At 48.1% G+C, this 22,569-nt stretch overlaps 1 long non-coding RNA gene across 1 annotated transcript; it reads right to left on the bottom strand.

The window, feature by feature from the left end:
- Positions 1-588: 588 nt before the first annotated feature.
- Positions 589-22,015, bottom strand: LOC141165415 (uncharacterized). The gene is made up of 3 exons (XR_012251156.1): positions 21,968-22,015; positions 2,580-2,711; positions 589-1,726 (listed from the first exon to the last, which is right to left on the bottom strand). It is a non-coding gene; the product is annotated as an uncharacterized lncRNA (long non-coding RNA).
- Between the last annotated feature and the right edge of the window lie 554 nt (positions 22,016-22,569).

Consider the following 22,569-nt stretch of genomic DNA (forward strand, 5'->3'; position numbering starts at 1 on the left):
CACAGGTGTCGGCTATATAACACAGCCAGTAACAAATGCATCTAGAGAGAGCCCAGCTCCTGAGTCACCTGCAATGACATACCTATGCATCATTCTGCTTTAAGGGGTTAAAATACTTTACATTGCTGTCTTCTGCATTTTTCAGCACTGCTCCGGCCCTCTCCTCAATCATGTGACCACAGTACTGAATGGCAGTCTCACACCATTAACCATTAGTTGCTGTGTATATGTGTATGGTGTGCAGTGTGAGAGTATTATTTACTCACCTACTGCCGCTGTCTCCAAAATCCAAAGCCATTCTGCTCTGCGTCTCAATAGCAGACTGTGAGGACCCCCAACCAAACCCCGACGCTCAGCCCCCCTACCGCTCTCCCCCCTTTAACAATACAATAATGTAACTCTTACAACTGGATGGGTGAGGATCGGTCACAGCTTTATTAACTCTTTACACTCATTCCATTAGAAAGGTATTTTATTCCACAATAATTTCTCTTGTTGCAACATGCCCTGTGTCTCCACGCCGGCAAGTTGGCCAACAAGTGTAACTGTCCAACATGTCCTTTCTATTTACAGGCCTCTGTGACTTGAAAAGTCTCTGATTCTCCTTTTTGCAGTCTTCACACCACGGAGGGTGGGTGGGACGTTTGGCTCCAGGACCAACAAAGAAAGGGAGGAAGGTGGGATGTCCCGGTGTTTATGTATCTTGTAGTTGCCGTCCCTTCCGCTCTATTGGACCATTCAGGGGACTTCAGGATCACTGGTCAGTAAGGGGCAGCGAAGGGGGGTCACCAATCGCCACGGCCCAGGGAGGGGCCACCACAGTCAGTGACTCCTTCCTTATCTAGTATGGAGTCTACGAGACTGTGTGGACCCCCAACCAAACCCCGACGCTCAGCCCCCCTACCGCTCTCCCCCCTTTAACAATACAATAATGTAACTCTTACAACTGGAAGGGTGAGGATCGGTCACAGCTTTATTAACTCTTTACACTCATTAGATTAGAAAGGTATTTTATTCCACAATAATTCCGCTTGTTGCAGCATGCCCTGTGTCTCCACACCGGCAAGTTGGCCAACAAGTGTAACTGTCCAACATGTTCTTTCTATTTCCAGGCCACGGAGGATCCTGCGTACTCGTAGGCAGGACTCCGACCCCCACCCATCATCATTAACGCTTGTTCCACTCCGTCCTGGAGTCCTGACAGAAATATGTCCAATATCGGTTAGGTGAATCCCATCGGGCCGTATGAGGCCTGCTCTATCTCCTTCCAGCTCTCGGTGTCGTATCACTACACCACCTATTTCTTTTACAAATTTTGCCATCCGAATATTTATTAGCCGCCTTGTCCGTTCGATGGTCGTGATGTCTCGCGCACCTCGCCATACCGCTCTCGGCACCATCTCCGACCATACTATAGCTCGTTTTCTAAAAAATGCTCTGAAGCACTCAGTGTCTAGCTTCATTATTGCAATTAGTTCTGCTCTTTTGTAATGACCTAGGTCGTTTCCCCCGGCGTGTATCACTAATATGACCGGACCTGTCGCTTCTCTACCTATCTCGATCACCTCCATTAGCACCTGTGGCCACCGCAAACCTCTAATACATCACCAGTTGAAATATGTGTTATGAAACCCCATATTCCTCCCGCCTGGGCGGACTTTCGCCCTTTTTTCTGCCCAGTATATGTACGAGTGGCCTATCACCCACACTGTTGGCTTTGTGTCACCTGTAAAAGAAACAAGCAACGTTAGGATAACAAGTCCAGTCTTATGTACAGTATCTCGCAAAACACGCGGATCACCATCTGCCTATCCTCTGAACTTCCGTCTCTGACAGTCCTGCTCTAGCTGCTTCCGTGGCTGCGCCTATGCGGAATGAGTGTGTCCCGTAATCTTTGGGGTGGTACCCTACTGATGTTAGGCATTTATTAAATCTAGATTGGAACTGGTATCTTGATAATGGTGTTCCATCAATGTGTGATAGGAAGAAATTACTTTGTGGCCTGATGGCTGTATATGTTTTTACTATTGTTACCAGACACAGTGTACTGTTAGTGGGTTGTAAAAGCACCCAAGTGCGTCTGCCCGCTGGGTGCGTTTTGGATTTGCGTAGGCTTATTGCATTATTGGCTATGACTACGTCCTAGTGTAATAAGCCTCCATTGGTGTTGATTTTGGATTGAGGGACTAATTCGCTTATGTGTAGCGCCCCGAAGAAGGCGATAGCAAATGCAGTAGACAGTAGTGTTGCTTCAAATTGTGAGTGGCATGTTACTGGTGTTAGGGATATGATTTGTGTAAGCAGTTTTAGTGACATGGGACGTCTGCACTCCTGACTTGGCTGAGCCCTTTTCCATCCTTTTAAGGCTTGTGTATTAATGAATCTCTTTGTCACATCTCCCCAATACAGTAGTTGGAAGTGAAATGCCACTCCAGTCAGCCACCGCTGCGCTGACGCCCCTGATATGCCCCTCATCATTAGCTGGTGGAGAAATTCTATGGTGACTTGTAACCTGGCTAGTTCACATTGGTCAACCCGTCTGCCTGCTACTAGTCGTGTCCACTCTTCCCATGCCTTACCGTATGCTTGCCACGTCGACGGGGTGACTGATGCTCTTATTAATGGCATCAGCTGTTCGCCACTATATCCTAGAGGTATTGGGGGCAAGTGGTGCCCGACGAATGTGCGTTGGGGAGGAGCTGTCTGAAAACCTGCCAATTGAATTGTGATAAAGTGTTAGCAGCAGCATTAGACCCTTTAGCATCGTGGCTCGCGCGAACCCATATATTGTGTTTTAGGCACAGGAATGCTAGCCGGCGTAGTAGGCTTAGCACTGGGAGAGACGATGATGCCATCTTATTAATGCAGTGCGCTAGGCTAGTGTTTCTTGTTATGAAGCGTATATTTTTGTTCGCCAGGTGCGTACTCCATATTTCTATTGCTACCACTATTGAGAAGAGTTCTAGTAGTGTGTGGTTATTTGTAAACCCTTGTTCAGACCAATACGGAGGCCATAAGCCTGTGCACCATTGGTGCCGCCTGATTCTGCCGCCGCAGTGAATAATCTTAATTCAATGTTGGACTGCTCCGCTGACATAAATAACGTATGCCCGTTGAATGATTGTAAGAAGGTTTTCCACACCTCTAAGTCCGCCCGAAGCTGCCTGGTGATTCTGATTTTATGACTTGGTTTTAATGCACGTTTTGTTGCGAGGGATAAGCGACGAGAAAACATCCTTCCGACTGGCCTCACCCGTCTCGCAAACACGAGGAGACCTAGTGTCACGCTGTCTCTGTATACTGGAGGTAGGGGGCCTAAGCTGACCCTAAGCTGGGGCCCTGACTAATCCCTCAACCTGGAGGTACTGTTAAAGGTACAGAGGTCCAGGCCGCCAGCGTAACCCCTACCTCCTGAAGATCCCTGCACCTCAGTAATCTAGTCCTGAGAAGGACCCCGATCACAACCAAAGGGAACAAGAAATAATATGCCCAAACACAGTACTTAGACGAACGAGACAGTACAAGGGAAAAACCAAAACCACCTTGCATACAACAACTACTCAACTACAACAGAGGGAAAACCAACGGGAAAGGAGATAAATGATAAAGCGAGGAAAGGGAAAAAACACTTCCAAATACACTTATCTCAGCAACTCCAAACACCACGATCCGCTCTGTCAGTCTGAATGAAATGCTTTCACCGACACCTCCCAAACAGACCAGCAGGTATATGAAGGAGTCTCACTACAGAAGTATTGATTGCAGCTGGGCGAGGCTGGACCTCATCTAGCCCAGAGAGAGAGAGAATTAACTCCCTCACTGCCGAGAAACACAAAGCACCAACAAGTCAGCTGCGAGAAGTCAGGCTGTGTACTCGTGACGATCTTCGTGGCAACACACCCGTGACAGTACCCCCCCCTTCTACGAGGGGCCTCCGGACCCTCAGGGCCAGGTTTATCCGGGTGAGTCGTGTGGAAGGCCCGAACTAATCGGTCTGCGTTAATATCCGACGCAGGAACCCACATCCTCTCCTCAGGACCATACCCCTTCCAATGAACCAGGTACTGAAGGGACCGGCGATTAAAGCGTGAATCAATGACCCTCGATACCTGGAACTCCAAGTTACCATTGACAACCACTGGAGGGGGAGGTAAAGGTGACGGTACCACCGGCGCCACATACCTCTTAAGCAATGATCTGTGAAACACGTTGTGAATTTTAAACGTAGGGGGGAGGTCAAGACGGAATGCCACCGGATTAATAATAGAACTGATTCTGTACGGCCCGATGAACCTGGGACCCAGTTTCCAGGAGGGAACCTTAAGTTTAATATTCCTGGTAGACAACCATACCCGATCGTTCACACTTAGGTCCGGACCAGACACTCTCCTCCTATCAGCCATACATTTGTATCGGTTCCCCATAGTATTCAGATTCTTCAGCACCCCTCTCCATACTGAAGCGAGTGATGAGGAAAATCGTTCCTCCTCAGGAACCCCCGAAGAGCCCCCCCTACTGAAAGTACAAAACTGGGGGTGAAAACCATATGCCCCAAAAAACGGGGACTTACCAGTGGACTCGCTCCGCCTATTATTAAGAGCAAACTCTGCCAGAGGTAAGAAAGAAGCCCAGTCCTCCTGGTTCTCTGACACAAAACACCGGAGATATGTCTCCAAGCTCTGGTTCATACGTTCCGTCTGACCATTGGTCTGAGGATGAAAAGCCGATGAGAATGACAACTGCATCCCCCGCCGTGCACAAAACGCCTTCCAGAACTTGGACACAAACTGAGACCCCCGATCAGACACCACCTCGGAGGGTACCCCGTGAAGCCTCACAATCTCCCCAATGAACACCTGCGCAAGAGTTTTAGCATTAGGGAGAGCCGGAAGAGCGATAAAATGTGCCATCTTGCTGAACCTGTCCACTACATCGAGTATGACCGTTTTACCCGAAGACGGAGGGAGGTCCGTAATAAAGTCCATAGACAGATGAGTCCAAGGACGCTCCGGGATCTTCAAAGGTAAGAGGGCCCCAGACGGACGGGTATGTGAGGTCTTAGAGCGCGCACAAACCCCACAGGACGCGACAAAAGTTACCACCTCCTTATGTAAGTTAGGCCACCAAAACCGACGCGAGAGGAGATCCACAGTTGCTTTACTCCCCGGGTGTCCTGCAAAAACTGAGTTATGGTGTGCCTCGATCACCTTTTGTCGCAACTGATCTGGAACAAACAGTCTCCCCGGAGGTCCAACAGGGGCGTCCCCCTGAGCCTCCAATACCTCCTCCTCCAGCTCAGAGCATACTGCCGAAACCACCACCCCCTCCTGAAGGATAGGAATCGGGTCGTCCGTATTCCCGGCCCCCGGGAAATTACGAGATAAGGCATCCGCCTTTACATTTTTTGACCCAGGACGATAAGTAACGACAAAATTAAACCTGGTAAAAAACAATGACCACCTAGCTTGTCTGGGATTCAGACGTTTCGCGGACTCCAGATATAGCAGGTTCTTGTGATCGGTGATGACGGTGACCGGATGAACTGCCCCCTCCAAAAAATGGCGCCACTCCTCAAAAGCTAACTTAATGGCCAAGAGTTCCCTATTGCCGACATCGTAATTCCTCTCAGCGGACGACAATTTTTTAGAGAAAAAGGCGCACGGATGCCACTTACCAGGGGACGAACCCTGTGACAATACTGCTCCCACCCCTACCTCGGAAGCGTCTACCTCTACAATGAATGGCTGAGACGCATCAGGTTGAATGAGTATGGGTGCCGAGGCAAAACATTTTTTCAAAGAGGAGAATGCTTGACAAGCCTTGTCAGACCACCTAGAAAAATCCGTCCCCTTTTTAGTCATGTCAGTGAGAGGCTTAACCATGGACGAGAAATTACGAATGAACTTCCGGTAATAATTAGCAAACCCCAGGAAACGTTGTAGTGCCTTAAGATTCTCTGGCCGATCCCACTCAAGAACTGCCCGCACTTTCCCAGGGTCCATACGAAAACCGGACGCTGAAACCAGGAAGCCTAAAAACTGGAGTTCCTGTACGGCGAACACACACTTCTCCCACTTGGCATACAGTTTATTATCCCGCAAGATCTGTAACACCTGCCTAACGTGCTCCTGATGAGACACCAGATCCGGCGAGTAAATTAAGATATCATCCAGATATATGACAACAAACTGTCCCACCAGGCGGCGAAAAATGTCATTAACAAAGTGTTGAAACACCGCCGGGGCATTAGTCAGACCGAATGGCATGACAAGGTTCTCATAATGCCCCTCCGGAGTGTTAAACGCCGTCTTCCACTCATCCCCCTCCTTCATCCTAATCAGATTGTACGCCCCCCTGAGATCCAACTTAGAGAACCATTTGGCGCCCGCGATCTGATTAAAGAGATCGGGAATAAGTGGGAGCGGATACGGATCTCGGACCGTAATCCGATTAAGTTCTCGGAAATCCAGGCAAGGGCGTAGGCCTCCATCTTTCTTCTTAACAAAGAAGAACCCCGCAGCCACCGGTGAAGATGAAGGTCTAATATGCCCCTTAGCCAGACTTTCTGAAATATAATCCTTCATGGCCTGCCTCTCAGGACCAGAAAGGTTATACAACCTAGCTTTAGGTAACTTGGCCTCAGGGAGCAGTTTTACAGAACAGTCATACACGCGATGAGGAGGTAGTTCCTGACACCCTTTCTCCGAGAATACATCCTCAAAGTCCGCCAGAAATGGAGGTAAGACCCAAGGAGTAACCGCTCCAATGACCGTGTTCATGCAGTTTTTATTACAGAATTTACTCCATTGGCTTATCTCCCTGGTTTGCCAATTAATAACCGGGTTATGCTTAGCTAACCAAGGAAGGCCCAACACAATAGGAGTGGGAAGACCCTCCAACACGTAGCAAGACAACAGTTCTTTATGTATTGCCCCCACTTGAAGTTTTACGTCATGCACAGCTTGCAAAAAACTTCCCTGACCGAGAGGCCTGGCATCGATCGAGAATATGGGGATGGGTTTAGCCAACTCACTCAACCGCATACCTTGAACCCGGGCAAACCGAGCATCAACCAGATTAGCCCCGGCCCCACTATCAAGAAGAACAGATATCCTCTCAGTTCTCGTACCCACCACCACCTCCGCCGGTACGAGAAACTGAGACGAACCTAGGGACGAAATACCTACTCCCAGATTGCCGTCCACCACACAACCTGGGATCAACAGTTTTCCGACGACTCTTCACTCTGCAAGGGACGGGATGGACACCCCCCAATAAAATGTCCCTTTCTCCCGCAGAAGAAACACCTTCCTGCCTTATGGCGCACCACCGGTCCCCTCCCCCGAAATGATGTCCCTCCTAATTGCATAGGCTCCTCTGGACTGACCAGGGGAACCACCATATGAGGGGACCTTGTAGGAGGTGGAGTCATCACAGGGGGTAGAGTTATCCCGCACCTCTCCCGAAGCCGTCTGTCCACGCGAATAGCAAGGGCCATAGCGGCTTCCAGTGACACGGGAGAGTCATACTGTGCCAACACATCCTGTAATTTGTCGGATAAACCATGACAAAACTGGCTCCTAAGAGCCGGGTCATTCCACTGGGTGTCCATGGCCCACCTACGGAACTCCGAACAGAATTCCTCCGCCGGACGATCTCCCTGCTGGATCCTACGTAACTTAGACTCAGCAAGGGAGATCCGATCTGGGTCATCATATACGAGTCCCAGAGCAGCGAAAAACCTATCCACTGACTGGAGAGCCGGGGAACCCGGGGGAAGAGAGAACGCCCAAGATTGTGGGTCCCCTTGTAGGAGCGAGATGACAATTCCCACCCTTTGTTCTTCACTCCCCGATGACCGAGGCCGCAGCCGAAAGTACAATTTGCATGCCTCCCGGAAAACAAAAAACTTGTCCCGCCCCCCAGTGAACCTGTCAGGGAGAGCTACTTTAGGTTCTGATCCGGCTTGCTCCTGAGGATGCCAAACCTTGAACCTAACGTCCGCCAGCTCCATGGACAAACTCTGCAATTGCCGAGCTAGACCGGCTACTGGATCCATGGTAGCTGGAGAAAAACTAAGTGGGTCGGTGAAAATGTCACGCTGTCTCTGTATACTGGAGGTAGGGGGCCTAAGCTGGGGCCCTGACTAATCCCTCAACCTGGAGGTACTGTTAAAGGTACAGAGGTCCAGGCCGCCAGCGTAACCCCTACCTCCTGAAGATCCCTGCACCTCAGTAATCTAGTCCTGAGAAGGACCCCGATCACAACCAAAGGGAACAAGAAATAATATGCCCAAATACAGTACTTAGACGAACGAGACAGTACAAGGGAAAAAAAAAAACCACCTTGCATACAACAACTACTCAACTACAACAAAGGGAAAACCAACGGGAAAGGAGATAAATGATAAAGCGAGGAAAGGGAAAAAACACTTCCAAATACACTTATCTCAGCAACTCCAAAAACCACGATCCGCTCTGTCAGTCTGAATGAAATGCTTTCACCGACACCTCCCAAACAGACCAGCAGGTATATGAAGGAGTCTCACTACAGAAGTATTGATTGCAGCTGGGCGAGGCTGGACCTCATCTAGCCCAGAGAGAGAGAGAATTAACTCCCTCACTGCCGAGAAACACAAAGCACCAACAAGTCAGCTGCGAGAAGTCAGGCTGTGTACTCGTGACGATCTTCGTGGCAACACACCCGTGACACCTAGTAACACTTGCATCTGTTGTGGTGTTACTCTTCGTGCCGCGCAAAATCCCTCGATGAGGTGTAGTGTTTTTTGAATTTTTACTGTTGGGAGGCGGAACAACCTTGCTGTAGTGTCGATTTCAATGCCTAAGAACGACAGCTTTGTTGTGGGGCCTATGGTTTTTGTTGGGCATAAAGGGACTCTAAACCGTCGCGAGATGTTTGTGAATTCATTGAGTAATTATTGAGAGTGGCAGCGGTATATCGGGTTGGGGAGGAGGAATCTAGGTGACCATCCTGTACAATATTAAAGTCGCCTAGTAGAATTAAGGCACCTTTTCTTACTAGCTGGATTTTCCTCATAAGTTTGTCCAAAAAGGGAATCTGTCTTATTGGGAGCATAGATATTAACAATGGTACTCAATTGATTGTTCAGATAGCAGATCAAGATATGATATCTGCCTGAGGAATCACAATGCTCTTCTATCAATTCAAAGGGAATTGAGTTTTTTATTATTGTGGCAACTCCCTATTTTTTTTTTGGGAGGGGGGGGGGTTTGAAGGATTCTAAGATATTGGGAAAATTCTTATGTGAAAATTTAGGGTGGTTTGTTTGAGAAAATTTTGTTTCCTGAAGACACATCACGTCTGCGTGACTGTTGCTGATTTCCTTCCAGATGGAGTGTCTTTTGTTTGGGCTGTTTAGGCCTCTCACATTATATGAAAGAAGTTTAATACTCATGGTGTAATGGGTGCAGAGAGGAATAAGCTGTATTAAATTCTTTGGGTGTTATGTGAAATTATAATGGGAGTCTGGTTAGTCGGATTCACAAATTGGATTTTAGGGTGATTGATAAGGCAACAAATAAAATACAAAGACTGATATAATATAGACAATTATTGACTGATAACAGTGAGAATATTAATGACTCACAAATCACAAAATGCAAGTATAAACTTTAGATATAAACTTTAGAACAAGACCTCCTGAAGGAACCCAACCCGGTGGAGGGTTCTACTTCTTAGTGGGGAAAGTTCGTGAATGAGGACCATGAAAGTAACAACGGCGAATGAAGAAATCCTGGTAAAAATTGAATAAGTATAATCATTATATGTATACAATTTTTCCTTTCTTTTCCTCTCCCCCCCTCCAAATATATATTTATATATAATTGATTATACCGTGTTACAAAAAATATAACATAAAGAAGAGAATCCTAATACAGAATAACTCTTTTGGATCAGTGAACCTGAGAAAAGATAAGGATTTAAAGTTAAACCATTCAGCGCTTGACCGTTGGGGAGGAAGTTTCTTTAAGAGAAGTAATGAAATTAATTCCTTCATCAGGAGTGAAGAACGGGATTGTTTTGCCTCTGAAGAGTATCAGGAGTTTTAAAGGAAAACCCCACCTGTAGAGTATGTTATTACTTCTGAGAGAAGCTGTAACTTCTCTAAATGCCTTCCTTCCTTCAATGGTTGCTTTAGAGAGGTCCGCAAAGACCTTGATATGGCCGTAAGGATCTGGAAAGGTTTTATTTTCTTTGATGTAATGCTGGATTTTTTCTTTGGTAGTATAGAAGTGTATTCTTAAGATGACATCCCTTGGGTTGTCAGAGGGGATAGATGACGGGGTAACCTGTGGATCCTGTCTATGTTTAGATCATAACTGGATAGTGATGGAAGAACTTTTTTGAAGATTGTTTTGACATATTCAGCTAGATTATTTTGGGTGACGCTTTCAGGAATTCCTCGCAATTTAAAATTATTCCTGCGGCTTCTGTCTTCCAAGTCCGCTATTTTGGATTTAAGATTGCGGATTTCTTGGTGAATGCCGTGATTGTCTTTTAAGAGAATTTCATTTTTTTCCTATATCTGAATAATTCTTTTTTTATTGTCCTCAAATTTTTGGTTTAGGGTGTCAAAGTTGGATTGAATGAAGACGGCTTGTTTTACAAAGCCGAGATTCATGTTCTCATTGAGTGTTTTTGATAGATTATCTAAGAATCTAGTGAAAGAGTTCTCCTCAGATCCAAAATGGATATCAAAGTTAGAACTGGGTGACTGGGTATTAGAAGAAGATTGACCATCTTTTTTGAAGCGTTTTTTTTTTTGGTGCTGATATTGGGGAGGAGTCAGCGAATTCATCTTCTGATGCTTCGCGGGATGAGTTTAAGTGGCCCCAATCTCCTGGCTGTTTCCTTTTTGCTGAAATGGATGAATCCATTTCTTCTACAAAGGCGGTATTGAACGAAGGAGGTATGTTTTTATTTTTGGTAGTAGTTTTATCTTCGTCTCTTTTAAGAGGCGATCTGGATTTAGTTGGTCTGGCTATGTTAGCTGAATCCTCTGATGATTTAGAGTAAGATAGGCAGGAGAGTGTGATTGAGATTGAGAGAGTTTCTCTCTCTGATGTTTGGGTTTGTTATAAAAGTCAGAGGTTTTGTTAGCGGAGGTGATTTTGTTTTTAGCGCCACTCATTTTGGTAGGTGTAAAATAGTATTGAGAAGTTTAAACAAGACAATGGCGTTGAAGAGTATGAGAGAGCAATATAGCGTATTAAAGCAATACAATGTGGTACAATTTTACAAATATGATACAATACACAGCTTGTTTGAATATTAAGGCGTTGACAGAGAAAATAAACCAGTCATGCAGACCAGACCATGACGAATCCGTCGACGAAACTTGTAGCAGACGATAACGGAAATAGAGGAAATGTTCTTTGTTAGTCTTTGGCCTCAGTGTAGAGACAATCAAGAGAAAGTTAAGGACCTGAAATAGCGGGTTGACAACGATCCGTTAGTGCTTTTATAAGCTAGAGTTCTATTTGAAAACTGTAGGTATAAAGGCGAGCTCCACTGAGGCTCCCGGGATTAAAACCAGGCCAAAAAGCAGTGTAGGTGTAAAGAACAATAAAGAATGTAATCCCAGCAGAGTTTACAGCAGATAGGTGGAGGAATGGGATATCACGGACCAGATGAAGTATCTTAAGAAAAATTCCTCACCACCTGGTAGGAGAAGGGCCAGTGACTGGCAGAGAAGGTAGACGCTCCGTAGGTCCAGGGGAGCACTTCAGCAGAGGATGATCCAGCAAGACCAGAGACTCAGGAGAGGTCCAGAGGGATTCCAGATGGGGATCAGCTTCAGGTAGGTGCAATATCCACAGGTTTCACTGAAAGCGTTCCAGGGAAGAAGAGGACCGCACTTTCACTTATGCTTCCCCCGCACGGCAGCAGAGCAGGGGACCCGCCGGCAGAAGTAATGTATAGCTCCTCTGTGCCACCAAAGGTAGCCACCTGGAGGGTATCAAACCTCCATGGGCAACCTTCAGGGCAGGTAGGTGGGCAAATTGTGGTGGACCAGTTAGTAGGAGGTGTACAGTTTGAAAGACAGAGCGGCAGAGTTTTTTCACTGGCTCCGCAGTATAATTCGGGGACCCGCCGACACAACCAGCTGATTCCTCCTCTGCCACCAACGAGGGTCCCAAAAAGGGTATCAATCCCTCTGGGGCACCTTACAGGGCACGCAGGAGGTGCATTTAGGAAGGACCAGGCAATAGGAGGTGTGTGGCACGTTAGACAAGGCGGCGGGGTCTTTTCACTTACGCCACAGCTGAGCCGGCACCCACCGACAAAGCCTGCAGATTACTCCTCTGTGCCACCAGTCAGTCCCAAAAAGGGTGTCAATCCTCTTGGGGTAGCTTGTTGGGCATGTAGAGGGTTAAATCAAATAGGACCATACAGTGTGGGGAGCACAGTAAGCTTATAAAGCGGCGGGTGTCAAATCTCCGCGCCGCAGCTAAGCATGGGATCCGTGGCAAGCTCTATGTATCCCAGCTCTGTGCCACCTCTAAACACCTCAAGCAAGGTGTCAGACTTTGAAAGTCCCTTCACTGGGCACAATAGTGGGCAGACTAAGCTGGACCAGGTAATTAGGGGGGCGCAGGGGAAAGTGGCGTTAAAGTTGTGGGGGCGCACAACCCCTTGGTGAATATGTGAGGCCCGCAACAGCAGGTGCCGGACCCCAGCAGCGGCAGTCCAATGGCCCCTACCCTGACTGTGCAGGGAGCACAGATAGATCCTGAGGGGTCTTTAATGAGGGAGTCAGTAGCTGCGTGTTGGGGAGCAGAGGTCCGCGGTCTTCCCTGCAGAGGTAGATGAGACCCGGTCCGACGGAGAAACAGTGAGTTTGTCCGGTGCCACCGGATCCCACATCTAGGGTGACTGGGTACTCAGAATAGCCTTCCAAAGGTGGTGTAGGTCAAATCGAATAGGACCAAGACCCCTGGGCCAGGCAGAGCTTAATCAAAGAGGCCAAGGCATTTTCCCGCGCTGGCCTATGGAAGCAGCCATGACAGAGGAAGTCCCTATTCAGGTTTTGGATTCAAAATGATCCCAGTAAGGTCCTGAAGAGGTCCAACGTACATAAAGTTCAAAGAAATTTCTTCCAGTAGCAGTGGAAGTAGCTTTAGGGTTTACAAGCATGGAGCTCCGGACTCCTGCGACTTACATCATCAGCGTCCAGGCCACGCCCCCCCTTACATCAGTATTTGTAAGCCAAAACCAGGTGAGGAATATTCAGAGAAAACGTAGAATAGAAACACGTCACCACTAGTGTTGAGCGATACCTTCCGATATCGGGAAATATCGGATCGGATTGGATCGGACCGATACCGAAAAAGTATCGGATATCGCCGATTCCGATACCGGAAACCAATGCAAGTCAATGGGACAGAAATATCGGAATGAAAATAAACCCTTTCTTTCCTTGTAGGTTAATTCTACATGAAGGAAAACAACTAAGAATAATGTAGAATGTATTGGGGGAGGTGGGGGAGACAATAAAGGCATAGAGGTTTAGCCCAATCAAATGGAATAGCAGGAATTAATATTTTTTTTAAGACGTTCTGAGTTACGGAAATATTGACTATGTTAAGTATTTTTATATTTTGTCAGATATTTATGTTTCACTACTTCCATGCTCTTCACCTTCTTTTTTACTTCTCCCACACTTTCTCCTTCATCATCCTCAGCATCTTTTTCATCCTCTTCTTCTTCACCTTCTTCATCTTCTTCTTCTTCACCTTCTTCGTATTATTCTTTTTTTTTACATTCTTCATATTCTACTTCTTCATCTTCTTCATCTTCTTCTTCTTCATCATATTCTTATTTGTGACAGGCATTCCTGTAGTTGTTATCTATAAAAGGTTGGACATTACACCTTTCGTTCTGCCCGTCACAAAAGATTTACAACAGGATTTGTCCGCGTTCAGTTTGGCCTGCAGCAGCAGGTCTTTTCCAGGGGCACCACGAGGAGGAACGGACTCACCCCCATACACTGCTTAGTCATCTTCTGCTTATAATTTAGATATTATCTTTTGCTCTGATTTTTAGTCTTATGCTTAATGTTCTTCCACTTTTTGTTCTGCAGCTTCTTGTATTTCTGCTTCTTGGTTTTCTGTCTCTTGTTCTTCTGTATCTTGGTGCTTGTCTTCTCTTCTTTGTCCTCTTGGTCAACTTCTTCAGGGTCATCTTCTTGGTCTTCTTCGGGGTGGTCTTCAGGGTCATCGTCTTCGGGGGTCCTCGTCTTCGGGGTCCTCGTCTTCTTCGGGGTGGTCTTCAGGGTCCTCGTCTTCTTCGGGGTCCTCGTCTTCTTCGGGGTCCTCGTCTTCTTCGGGGTGGTCTTCAGGGTCCTCGCCTTCTTCGGGGTGGTCTTCAGGGTCCTCGTCTTCTTCGGGGTGGTCTTCAGGGTCCTCGTCTTCTTCGGGGTGGTCTTCAGGGTCCTCGTCTTCTTCAGGGTCGTTGTCTTCGGGGTCCTCGTCTTCTTAGGGTTGGTCTTCAGGGTCCTCGTCTTCAGGGTCCTCGTCAGGTAGATCCAGAGTGATTACCAAGAACCATTTCAAAAAGCTTGAACTTGGAAATGTAGCAGAAGGTACAAGAAAGCTGAGGAACTACCGAGAACCAGCTGACGGTACTGGAACCCGGATGGGTAGCAGAAGGTACAAGAGCCAATGGAACTGCCGAAGACCAGCTGACGGTACTGGAACTCGGTTACTAAGCAGGAGGTACCTGTGCCAGAAAGCACTACCAAGGACCAGCAGACGTTGGTGGAACTTGGATACCGAGAAGGAGGCACCTAATCCAAAGACACTGCCGAGAACCAGCTGACGGTACTGGAACCCGGATGGGTAGCAGAAGGTACCCATGTAAAAAAAAGTTCAAGGCCGCGAGCCGGCCGCAGTTACCAAAACCCACAGTCCTACAGGGGGTGCTTGTCCTATAGGCACTATAGAACCAGCCTTCATTGCCAGATCCCGCAGCCCACATAGGAGTCACCTAAACTGCAGGCACCATAGAGTCGGCTAACCCGACCGCAACACGACAGGACAACGCATTGGAGGCAAAGTGACGTTGACACTACCCGGAAACAGCTGGCGTGCTGGAACCAGGCTGGGCAGGAGGGAGTACCCGTGCCAAAGACACTGCCGAGAACCAGCTGACGGTACTGGAACCCGGATGGGTAGAAGAAGGTACAAGAGCCAATGGAACTGCCGAAGACCAGCTGACGGTACTGGAACTCTGATACTAAGCAGGAGGTACCTGTGCCAGAAAGCAATACCAAGAACCAGCAGACGTTGGTGGAACTTGGATACCGAGAAGGAGGCACCTAATCCAAAGGCACTGCCGAGAACCAGCTGACGGTACTGGAACCCGGATGGGTAGCAGAAGGTACAAGAGCCAATGGAACTACCGAGAACCAGCTGGCGGTGCTGGAACCCAGGGTAAATACTAAAAACAGAGTGGAGCCAGAGGTGTAATTGGAGCAAGTTTTAAATCAGTAGTACAGTGGATGTGGACAAAGCAGGAGAATTTGCCGGACACACAGCAGGGGAACAGCTGACGTTACTGAACCCCAATAACACTGGAGCAAGCGTTGACTGTGCAGACGGCACTTCTGAGCAGCAACTAGCGGTATTGGAGCCCAGGGTAAATACTAAAAACAGAGGAGCCAGAGGTGTATTTGGAGGAGGTTTTAAATCAGTAGTACAGTGGATGTGGACCAAGCAGGAGAAATTGCCGTCCGCACAGCAGGGGAACAGCTGACGTTACCGAACCCCAATAACACGGCAGCAAGTGTTGACTGTGCAGACGGCACTTCCGAGCGCCAACTGGCGCTGTTGGAGCTCAGGGATAATACTGAAAACAGAGGAGCCAGAGGTGTATTTGGAGGAGGTTTTAAATCAGTAGTACAGTGGATGTGGACAGAGCAGGAGAAATTGCAGTCCGCACAGCAGGGGAACAGCTGACGTTACTGAACCCCAATGACACGGCAGCAAGTGTTGACTGTGCAGACGGCACTTCCGAGCGCCAACTGGCGGTGTTGGAGCTCAGGGATAATACTGAAAACAGAGGAGCCAGAGGTGTAATTGGAGCAACTCTAAAATCTGTAGTAGTGAGAATGTGGACAGAGCAGGAGAAATTGCCGTCCGCACAGCAGGGGAACAGCTGACGTTACTGAACCCCAATGACACGGCAGCAAGTGTTGACTGTGCAGACGGCACTTCCGAGCGCCAACTGGCGGTGTTGGAGCTCAGGGATAATACTGAAAACAGAGGAGCCAGAGGTGTAATTGGAGCAACTTTAAAATCTGTAGTAGTGAGAATGTGGACAGAGCAGGAGAAATTGCCGTCCGCACAGCAGGGGAACAGCTGACGTTACTGAACCCCAATAACATGGCAGCAAGTGTTGACTGTGCAGACGGCACTTCCGAGCGCCAACTGGTGATGTTGGAGCTCAGGGATAATACTGAAAATAGAGGAGCCAGAGGTGTATTTGGAGGAGGTTTTAAATCAGTAGTACAGTGGATGTGGACAGAGCAGGAGAAATTGCCGTCCGCACAGCAGGGGAACAGCTGACGTTACTGAACCCCAATAACATGGCAGCAAGTGTTGACTGTGCAGACGGCACTTCCGAGCGCCAACTGGCGGTGTTGGAGCTCAGGGATAATACTGAAAACAGAGGAGCCAGAGGTGTAATTGGAGCAACTTTAAAATCAGTAGTAGTGAGAATGTGGACAGAGCAGGAGAAATTGCCGTCCGCACAGCAGGGGAACAGCTGACGTTACTGAACCCCAATAACATGGCAGCAAGTGTTGACTGTGCAGACGGCACTTCCGAGCGCCAACTGGCGGTGTTGGAGCTCAGGGATAATACTGAAAACAGAGGAGCCAGAGGTGTATTTGGAGGAGGTTTTAAATCAGTAGTACAGTGGATATGGACAGAGCAGGAGAAAGTGCCGTCCGCACAGCAGGGGAACAGCTGACGTTACTGAACCCCAATAACACGGCAGCAAGTGTTGACTGTGCAGACGGCACTTCCGAGCGCCAACTGGTGGTGTTGGAGCTCAGGGATAATACTGAAAACAGAGGAGCCAGAGGTGTAATTGGAGCAACTTTAAAATCAGTAGTAGTGAGAATGTGGACAGAGCAGGAGAAATTGCCGTCCGCACAGCAGGGGAACAGCTGACGTTACTGAACCCCAATAACACGGCAGCAAGTGTTGACTGTGCAGACGGCACTTCCGAGCGCCAACTGGCGGTGTTGGAGCTCAGGGATTACAGTTCAGGTGGTAGAAACATGAACAGAACAGGAGACCTGGATACTTTTGCCAACAATTATTTATTCTGGAAGAGGACTGGCAAATTCATGAGAGATCCAGGCCTTGTTCATTTTGAGAAAAGTAAGCCGGTCAACGTTATCGGAGGATAGTCGCATGCGACGGTCTGTTAGTACACCACCTGCGGCACTAAAGACGCGTACCGATAATACACTAACAGCAGGGCAAGCTAGCACCTCCAATGCATACTGACTTAGCTCTGGCCATGTATCTAGCTTACAGACCCAAAACTTGAAGGGAGAAGAGCCGTCTGGGAGTACACTAAGAGGGCAAGACATGTAGTCTGTCACCATCTGACGGAGACGTTGCCTCCTGCTGACTGGAGCCGTCTGTGATGGTGTAGACATTTGTGGCGGCGGGGACACAAAACTTTGCCACATTTCGGCCATACTGGTCTTGCCTTGTGCTGAGGCGCTGCTTCTGCTCCCTCTTTGTGCAGAGCTTCCTCCACTGCCTCGACGCACTGAGCTGCTTTGTAAAGCACTAGCAGCACTGCTCTCGGTTGGAATGGAGAACATGATGGAATGCACCAGTGCGTCTTGGTACTCCCGCATTTTACGCTCCCGGTTCAACGGTGTTATGAGGCTTTGTAAGTTGTCCCGGTAGCGAGGATCTAGGAGGGTGGACACCCAATAATCAGCCGTGTTGAGAATGTGGGCGATGCGGCGGTCGTTTCTCAGGCACTGCAGCATGAAATCAACCATGTGCTGCAGACTGCCAACTGGCCAAGAAACGCTGTCCCCTGCTTGAGGCGTGATCTCTGCCTGCTCTGCATCACCCCACCCTCACTCTAGATACTGACTACTAGAGCATTGTGTACCTCCCTCCTCTGGACAGATGTCTTCCTCATCCATTGACTCCTCCTCATCCTCCTCACAAAGTGTCCCCTGCCTAGGCCTTTGTGAGGAACCACGTTGCGCAGACTGTAGAGAAGCAGATGGCATTTGTGACTCCTCATCCTCCACCTCTTCCAAAACCTCGTCCCTTAGTGCTTGCAGTGTTTTTTCAAGCAGGCAGATAAGGGGGATAGTCATGCTGACTAGTGCATCATCTGCACTCGCCATCCGCGTGGAATAATCGAAGGCACGCAAAATGTGGCAAATGTCCTTCATAGAGGCCCACTCAGTGGTGGTGAAGTGTGAACGGCGCGCACTGCGACTTCTTTGCGCCTGCTGCAGCTGGTACTCCATTACTGCTGCCTGCTGCTCACACAACCTCTCCAACATATGTAACGTTGAATTCCACCTGGTGGGTAGGTCACATATGATGCGATGTTCCGGAAGACGTAATCGGCGCTGCAGAGCTGCAATGCGTGATCTTGCATTGCTGGAACGCCGCAAGTGAGCGCACTCTATGCGGACCTTGTGAAGCAGTGCATCAAGATCCGGATAGTCCCTCAAAAAACTCTGCACGACCAAGTTGAGCACATGTGCCAGACATGGGATGTGAGTGAGGTTGCCTAGGCCCAGAGCTGCCACCAGATTTCGGCCATTGTCACACACTACCATGCCTGGCTGGAGATTAGCTGGCACAAACCATACGTCGCTCTGCTGCTTGATGGCATTTCAGAGCTCCTGCACTGTGTGGCTTCGATTCCCCAAAGAAATTAATTTTAATATGGCCTGTTGACGTTTGGCCACGGCTGTGCTCATATTGGTCACCATAACAGGTAACCTTTCACGGGTCGATGTGGAGGTAGACCGTGATGGCTCCTGCAGCGCTGATTCAGAGGAACTGGAGTATGAGGAGGAGTCAATGTGTACAGACTGGATTCCTGCAATCCTTGGAGTTGGCAGAACACGTACAGCGCCACTCTCAAGATCTGTACCCGGCTCCACAACATTTACCCAATGGGCAGTGAGGGAAAGGTATCGTCCCTGTCCATGCTTACTGGTCCACGCATCGGTGGTCAGGTGGACCTTGCTACTGACCGCGTTTTGTAGCGCATGTTTAATTTTTCCCTCCACATGATGTTGCAGGGCAGGGACGGCTTGCCTGCTGAAATAAAATCGGCTGGGCACGTTGTATTGTGGGACTGCCAATGCCATAAAGTTACGGAATGTATCAGTCTCCACCAGCCTGAATGATAGCATTTCAAGGGCCAGTAGTTTAGCAATGCCAGCATTCAGAGCCTGTGCTCGGGGGTGGTTTGCTGAGTATGGGCGCCTTTTCTCCCATGCCTGTGCTAACGATGGCTGTAGACTGGCCTGGGAGTGTGAGGATGACTGAGAAAGTGGTGCTGTGGGTGGAATTACACTGTGTCTCTGTACAACAGTGCCAGAGATTCTTCCATTTCGATCCTGTGAGGAAGCCGAACCAGCTGTGTGTGAGCTGGAGGAAGAGGCTACAACACGAGCTGAAGAGGTGGTAGGTGGCGCTGTAGGTTGGCCTAGGTCTTCAGTGTGTTTTTGTAACTCCACCACGTGCTTGGTCCGCACATGTTTCCACATATTTGTGGTATTGAGGTTGCTGACACTTTTCCCTCTTTTCACCTTCTGATTACACAGCTTGCATTTGACAAAGCAAATGTCATCTGCAACTGTGTCAAAAAAGGACCAGGCACTGCAAGTCTTGGGAGCGCCCGCTTTGGATTTTGGAAGAGCCATGCTCCTAATGGGTGCCGAAGTGGAGGCTACAGGCAACCAAGTCTGCCCCCTCCCTCTCCCTCCTTTTTGGGCTGTTCGGGGAATCTCTTCCTCAGAGCTGCTCCCACCACCTTCCTGTCCCTCACGCCATGATGGGTCAAGGACCTCATCATCTACACCACCCTCTTCAAACAACTGCTTCTCCTGGGTAGTCTCGACAGCACAGTACGCACCAGAAAGTGGCACCTGAGTCTCATCATCAGATGCGTACTGAGGTGTGCTGCTGACCATAGGCACTGGCCCACCCGCCTCTTCAAATTCAGAGAGACAAGACGGTTGCGCATCACTGCATACTACCTCTTCTTCAAATTCTCGAATTCTGCTTGGCTGGCCCCCTCTTTCCAAGCCAAGAGATTCAGAGAACAGAAGTAGAGATGGCTCCTGTCCAGGGCTCTCTGACTGCCTGGGCAATTTGGCAGGTGGTGAAGAGACAGATGGGTGCTCTTCAGTGCTCAGGACCTGAGAGGATCTGGAACTAATTGAAGTCGATGCGTTAGCTGCCATCCATCCGACAACGGCTTCAATTTGGTCCTCCCGCAGCAGTGGGGTACGGCTAGCTCCTACAAAGCTGCGCATAAAGGACTGATCCCTGGTAAAACTGGGGGATGCTGAGTCACTGGTGCCCGCAGCAGGCACAGAATCCCCACGTCCTCTCCCTGCAGAAACTCCACGCCCACGACCACATGCCTTACTCCCTGCCTTCTTCATCTTGGTAGACTGATAAAGATAGGCAGAAAAGTACTAAGGGCTTAGTGTGCTTATTCCTGAACAGCTGCTAACAGGTATAAGAAACACTAATTTTATAAAGTGTGGACTAGACTTTAATATGAGCTAATGTGGCCTACACAACTGTAAAGTGGAGTGTTTGGTGAACTTTATTTAGGTTTTTTTTGTCACAAAAAGACACTGGATGTGCCTAAAGATGTAATAACGATAGTATCACAAACTTTTTGTAGCTATTACAATGTAGGAAGGTAACCTACAATGCAATAGATGAGGCTGCAAAAAATAGGCTAATACTAATCTGGCTGGGGCTGCAGGGCCCAATGCTGCAGAAAGGCTCCTCTAACTACTCCTATATAGTGTGTTTGGAACCAATTTAGCTGAATACGGATGGAACCACCACACTAATAGGAGATATCAGGAAAAATTATGAATTGGCAAAAAAGGACAATGTATGAGGCAGTGACACACACTGAGTGCACTACAACCAGACGTGGTTTAAGCACACACTACAGGGTGAGCTGCACTCACACACACAGACCTTGCAGACAGTGGTGAACAGTGCAGATGCAGAGCACTGTGCACTAGCGCTGCACTCACACACTACAGGGTGAGCTGCACTCACACACAGAGACCTTGCAGAAAGCGGTGAACAGCACAGAAAACTGTGCACTAGCACTGCAAGGCACAGCGATTTATAAAGTAGCTTGGGTAAAGCAGAATAGACCAAATAGGTAGCTAAAACTGTCCCTCAGAACAACAGCATCCTATCCCTAACTGAATTCACAGCAGAGTGAGCTCAAAATGGCGGCGGCGGCTTTTATAGTGCATCATGACATCATTTCAGCAGCCAATCACAGCCATGCCATTAGTTAAGATGCCTACATGCCTAACAGGATGTGCCCACACTTCTTAGGATCCTCATTGGCTGAATAAAATGAAAATGGCTCATTGCATTATGGGAACTTCCGATTCCGGTATACGATATTGCAAAAGTATCGGAATTAAGTATCGGAATTCCGATACCGCGAATATCGGCCGATACCCGATATTTCAGTATCGGAATGCTCAACACTAGTCACCACTTCTCCATTTATCACGCGCTCCTGGTTTTATCTTACAAATATTGATGTGAAATACTGACCAAATCCTGAATGTGTGACCGCAGTCTAATACTGATTACCACGAGACGGGGTTAAGAAACATGGAATGATAATGAGCAGTACATACCAATGGTGGAAATGGCAGCAGTGTCTCCCTCATACTCCTCATCTGTATAGTAATGAAACACTTATTAGTCAGGGTGAAAAAGCAATATAGACACCATTTGATTTCAAAGTTATTACAACATAAAGTGACATGTCAGACTTGAAAATTGGGGCTGTCAGGAAGGTGACTGCTGATTACAACAAGACGGGGTTATGAAACATGGAATGATAATGTGCAGTACATACCTATGGTGGAAACACCAGACTCCTGGTCATCTGTATAGTAATGAAACACTTATTAGTCAGGCTGAAAATTTAAAGGGAACCTATCACGTCCTAGTTGCTATCTACACTGCCCCCATTGGTTTGTTAGTAATGCAATGTGCATCACTAACCAGCTTTTTTCATTAAAATCGGTGGCAGTATAATGATTTTATAACTTTATATATACTTTGTCCTACCAGCTCATATTCAGTCATAGGGGTGTGATTCTCTCATTCAGTCATGGTCAGCAACGCATTTACTCACTGCTGGTGCCGCCAATGTATGTGAATACTGCTCCTGTCAAGGTTGCGTCTAGATCGGAGGTGATGTTTTGTGCTCCTCACTTTAGCCACTCTGATC

This window comes from Phyllobates terribilis, unplaced genomic scaffold (assembly GCF_046119375.1).
Source record: "Phyllobates terribilis strain yellow unplaced genomic scaffold, ASM4611937v1 Scaffold_1__5_contigs__length_1240528914, whole genome shotgun sequence".
Taxonomy (NCBI): Eukaryota; Metazoa; Chordata; class Amphibia; order Anura; family Dendrobatidae; genus Phyllobates; species Phyllobates terribilis.